This window comes from Rhipicephalus sanguineus, chromosome 7, assembly GCF_013339695.2.
Source record: "Rhipicephalus sanguineus isolate Rsan-2018 chromosome 7, BIME_Rsan_1.4, whole genome shotgun sequence".
Lineage (NCBI taxonomy): Eukaryota > Metazoa > Arthropoda > Arachnida > Ixodida > Ixodidae > Rhipicephalus > Rhipicephalus sanguineus.
Window position 1 is genome coordinate 140,996,033 of NC_051182.1, and position 6,213 is coordinate 141,002,245.

Sequence of the window (6,213 nt, forward strand, 5' to 3'; positions counted from 1 at the left end):
CGCGCTGCTCAAACACAAGGAAGGACACTCGAAAAGAATGCACAGGTATACACAGGACGAGCGCGAACTAACAACTGTGGCGGTTGTTAGTTCTTCGTGTTTGAGCAGCGCGCTACAACCCAACGCTGTTAGACTACATTTTCTTTATAACTGCGGCGCGTGGAGTGACCCCTCCGCGTCTCCTGCCGCGCGGTGGCGTTCGACGCATTGTTTACTTGGCGTTCCACATCGTCAGTGGGTACAGAAGTGGGCCACTTTTTAGTGCGCGTCTCAAGGGCAGCTTTCAAACTGAAGGAAAATGTAGGAGCGTTGCTTTAAAGCGCACGCTTCGGGCAATCTCGCGGGTGGTACTACACACACTGAAGCACCTCCGAGCTCTGCGTGCCGTTAGCGTTAAATGATGTACATAAATACGTCGCCGTTGTTATGCTAAACAGTCGGTGGTGCGTGGCTGAGTTGTGTAAAGCAGCGCGCTGCGGAGCGAAGGGTCGCAGGTTGGAATCCCGGTGGCGCGATCCGGAAATTTTTTTCTCATTTATTTGTTTGTGGCTTTTATATATATATATATATATATATATATATATATATATATATATATATATATATATCCGGGAAATGACAGCGACGGCAAAAACTAGCCGAGAGTGTCCATATATTTTCTATTGCAATAAAAAAAGCAATGTAATATTAACGGGGGTTTTACGTACCTAAACCACGATATCATCACGAGGCACGCCGTAGTGGAGGGCTCAGGAAATTTCGACAGTCCGGTGTTTTAAGACATCGCACAGTACACGGTCCTCTAGCATCTCGCCTCCACTGAATTGTGACAGCGGCGGCCAGCATCGAACCTGTGGCCTTCCGGTCAGCATACGAGCACCGTAACTAATGTACAACATAGGCGGACAAAAACTTGGGGAACGCTTGAACTTCGCCTTCAAGAGTAGAACGGCGATAGCGTAATCGGGCCCCGGGCGCATCGCCTGCTAAATTATTAGCCGGGCTTCTGTTCTCGGCGCATGCCTCAACCGTGCCGTTACCACCACCACGCGCAAGGAAACGAACGTCTGGGCGAGTAACTTTGACCGTTTCAAACTATCCTAGAATATCGACTGCAAGCACAGTTGCGCAGTGCCCACTATGTCAGAATTCTTCCTTTTGCAAATCAGCGAAGGGCCCATTACGCGGCCGTAAGGCAACACGCGAACCAACGCAGCTGCCCCTTTGTTGATTACATTGCTGCTGCTTATGATGATAAAGGGTATCTTAGTGTTTTGTAATCGTGGGGCCTTTTAAACGCCAACTCACGGCGCAATTCACATGTTCTGATGCCTGACGCGATTCTATGCTTCTGCCACGAAATAATAAATGCGTTAAGGAGGCTCGTCTCACTACATGACATTCGTATACAGTTGAAACCCGCAATAACGAAATCGGCGGGGAAAGCACAAAATTTCGCTCTTGCGGGAATTTCGTTGGCGCGAGAATGCGGCAGAAAAGACATGGAATTGGCAAAAAACACATTTTATTTCTAAAAGTCAGTAAGTCTGCTTTGGTGGGCCTTACCACGCAGCAATTTCATGCCTCTCGATCGGGAATCTCGTTTGCCACGGCACAAAGTTCGCCCCATGCACTGGTCAGTGACGGCGGCACTGCGTTGTCACCAGTAGCGTCATCAAGTGCGCCTACAGGCGAACCTTCTTCCGGCTCCGCTGAATCAGCGCGGATCAGCGCAGAATCGTGGACAGTGAGCTGCACGCAACGCCGAATTATTCGGCGATGTCCATTTTTTTTTTGCCCTTTTCCACCTCACTGATGATTGCAACCTTATCTTCCAGCGTGATGAACTTCCGCTTTTTCGTTGGAGGCGGCATCTTCGCAGGCAGCGAAATCGGACGAAGCAGTCGCAACACACAATTCACGTTGCACCAAGCGACCAAGCAAACGCTCCCAAATGGTTCCACACACGCGACCATGTGCGCGCAAAGCCGACAAAGCCAAGAAGAGAGCCAATCCAACGAACGAAACTCATGAGGAATGTGGATTTGGCTACGTAGTCCGCGATAACGAGCAAGTGTTTCGGCAAGCCATCATCATCATCATTGTCGCCAGCTTTGTTTTTTTGTAAACAATGATGGCGGCTGCTTCTCCAGTGCGCTGTAGCGATAGTTTTGCACAATTTAAGTGTAGCATGAATGCATTTCAGCAGTTTTGGAATGTAGTTAATGTTGCGAGAGTCGATTATTTGAGCACTCGTGTTTCAAAAATTTCGTTAATGAGGGACAGCGGTATGAATATCTTTCGTAGTCGCGAGTTACGAAATGCATTGACTTCTATGGGCGTTCGCCGGTGCTCCGAAAATATTTCGTTGCGGTGAGAATTTCGTTCCCTCGGGATTTCGTTATCGCGGGTTTCGACTGTAGTGTTTTTTTTTTTTTTTCGAAGCAGTTTCAAGCAACGGCATGGCTCAGTCGTAGAACAACTGCTTGCCACGCATAAGGCTTGGGCTCGATTCCCACTGAAATCCAGTTTTATTTTTATTATTCATTTTGTTTACATCTGACCGATTTTCGGTTCCGGACAACGCCGATTTTTTCACTCACAACCAACGACGACGACACCGACACCGGAATTACTGCGAAACGAGCTCTTTAACACTATCGCGTTGATACGGAAACAAACAAGGTCCTTAGAAAGAGACATGCGGCCGTCTCATTGCTAGGGTGACTGCGGACGCGTCAAGCGCTTTTGTCGCATCTTATGAACCCCCCACTCGTGGCCCCAACAGTGGAGTAGCTCACGCTGCACGAATTACAGGGTCATAAACAGAGTTCTAGTGGATGTCGGACCACTGTTTGCCTCTCGCGATTGCAGTCCCCTTAAAAATGTCACAGAGTCCCCTACGCATTCGCCTCAGAGGACTCGAAAGCGAAAGTCATCTTCTTCTGCTCTTTCTTAAGCCGATGTACTGATGCTCCCCTGGCCCTCTCCGAAATCTTTCTGCACATAACGCCGGTTTTGCACTGCCTCCAAGGTCGGAGGTATCGCAAGCATTCTGCACCTCACCTGCCTTTGCACTGCCTTCGTGATCGCCCCACCTTTGACAAAGCGACTGTGTCATCTGAGGACGTCATCATTTCACGTCATGATGAAGCGATGGATACGTCAAATGGTGACGTCATCACGTGATGATTTTTCGCATCGCTCGCGTAGACGCCGACGCTGGCATTGAGTTTTCGCGTTTAAGGGGACATGTAAGGCTTTCGCCTAAATGAAATGCTTCCACCAGTTGTCTTACTCACATTGGTCTTGCAGGGAACGTCTGTGGATGATTTGTCTTTCTACTGCGAATCAAGTAGCTATGGCCATCACTTCGACAGATGGGAGTTCTCTTCAGACAACACCATGGAAATGCGTTCTTCGTCACCTGTGATTGTATCCGTATCTTCGAAGCTCGCAGAGCAACTGCATATCCGTCAGACTAATACAGAGTTCTACTCTTCTTCACCCGTCACTGTAGCCTAGCGGTGACGGCGCTCGACTACTGACCCAAAGGTCGCGGGATCGAATCCCGCCCGCGGCGACCGTATTTCATGTTAATTGACGTCTAAGTGAAGTCAAGATGACGTCACAGATTTTGGCTATCTGCGAGGTCATGATGACGCTACATGGTGAGTAACCACGTGAAAACGATTTTTACATTACTCGTGTTGACGCCGACACCACCGATGGTCAATTTACGCATTGATGTGGCATCTAAGGCTTTCGGCCCGAAGAAAGCTAACCCTATCTCTGTCAGATACTGGCGACAGCGGTGGCGATGAGATCGCATCCGACCAGGAAGCCGTGGGACCGCCTGCAATTTTCCTTGACGGTGTACAGCAATATTAGATGCGAAGTATCTTATGGCGGAGTTCAATCCGGTGGTGGTGGTGGTGGCGGTGTGCGGCGTGACCACCCTTACTGCGCATGCGCATACCTTCTCCACTTCCCCTCCCCCTCTCCACTTCACCTTCCCCCTCTCCACTTCCCCTCTACCCTCCCCCTTTCCACTCTTCCTCTGAAGCGCGGGCTAGACATGCCGAAATTCTCTCCTGCGCAACGCCGCGATGAGCACCAGCGCATGCGCGTCCCCTCCCCCTCTCTCTCCTCTCCTACGCTTCCCCCCTCTCGCATGCCTGCCGACTGCGTTCCCCGCTCGCCCTGTGAGAATTAACGGCCAGGCTAGAGGGAAGACAAGACGCGCGTAGCATTCCTCTTCGCGTTCCACGACGCGAGGTCGGTAGCATGCCCAAATAACGCCAACGGAACGCGATCGTGCAAGTGCACCAGCTTCGCATCGCCTCATGGTCCCCTTTAGCGGGAAATGGTGTAATTTCTACGTCGCATTGCTTCGTCAACACTGCTGCCCCCCATGAACTGAAAGACTAACCAGACTTCCTCGCCGCTCGATATTGATGGTTAGGGCCCCGTCCGAGGATCGCGGCACTGCAGGGATCAATAAACCACATGACTCTCATCCGGGTCCTCTTCACGGTCGTCCTCGTTGTTTTTGCCGTACATGGACATATCATACGTCTGCGTGTAATCATTTCCGGTTCGAATATGTCTTATTGATTGGCTTCTCTCTCGCCCAGGAGGAGCAGAAGTGCACTCCTCCGCGACATGGTGACACTACTCAGACGACCCTTCTCTGTGCAGCTGCTTCTTGTTTGTGAGAACCCGAACCAATTGGTTTTCCGAGTGCACAACGATCATAGTGTACCGGTAGCTGCCTGGTTAGTCGTTTTTAATTTTATGTTTTGTGCATAAAGGTCAAAGAGGAAAATGCTTAAGGAAGCAGTCAAGTTAGCATTATATGCGACCAACTTGGTCCACATGGTGTGGCTTGGGTCACAGCGAGGCATGCACACACGAAAAAACGACAGATAAAAGCACTAACTTGAACTACTTCGTGTTTAATTCCATGTATTTTTATATTAATTACATGGACAGCTCATGGAATAATTCAAATGACGTGTGGAAAATTTCAGTAAGGTGCCTAATTTTAGAGGAACTCAACATGAAAAGTTGTTTATAGTGACAATATTCAGATTTATGTAACGGCGCTTGTACATTGCAGTGTGAATAGCCTTAGCTGGTATCAATTAGTGCGGATGTCCTCCGGATATAGATATAAGTGTTCAGAAGTCACACACAACGGCGTCAAACACATTTACTGGCACTCCATGGCCATCACTCGCTCTTCCGCCATAAAGCACCATACGTCATCAAAACATAGTTAGGTTATTCTCGTTCAAAATGTCCCTCAAGGTCAGCCATGCGTCTTTTTTAACGATCGTCTAAATTGCTTTTCGTGTTAATTGCGTTTTGCTTCATTTTAAACCTCATCTGCTTGCCGCTCTCTTCGCAACCACCGGTCATAGGCGTATCTACCGGGGGGCAAGGGGGGCGCCAGCCCCCCCACTGAGAAATTTTGGGGAAGCGGAACTGTCCACTTTCGACAGTGGTTATTGTCGGCTGCAGACTGGGAAACTAACAAGTGAGGCAAAGTTTTACTTGAACGCAGCAATAACGTAATTTGGTAATAAAATTTGTCCTACGATGGTGCTGCGACGACTGTGACGCATTGTAGGCTACCTGCGGTGCGGGCTGCCTATTGCACGCTTGTGCGTCTTGCGGTCGAGCATTGCAGAGGAGGCTATCGCTCAGCAGGGGCTCTATAACATTACAGCAATCTGTTATGATTTGATTTCGTCCTGCCTGGCCTGAAATTTAAGTAATCAGCGGCGCAAATATGGGCGGGAACCAGTAAACGTTTTATAATCCGATCAAACGCTTTCGTTTTTCAGGAAATACAATTTCTTTGAAAACGAATAGCATCGGCACTGCTCCATAGTCGAGCTGCTGTGAGTTGAGTGTGCAGAAGTGTGCAGTATTTTAGTTGTGCCTAGTCAGGACATCTAAAAAGATTCCCACTTTAGTCTCCGATTAGCCTGCTTCACTTGGCTTATCATATGGTAGCCTGGAGCTATTGTGGCGGCTTGTAACATGTCAGTGGTCTCGAGCAGGGGCATAGCAAAGGGGGGGTGGGGGTTCAAATTCCCCCCCGAAAATGTTCAGTTTTGCTTGCGTATATATACACGCACACATACAAACGCACGCAAGAACATACATGAAGTATGGTTGAACCCCCCCCCCCCCCCCCCCCCC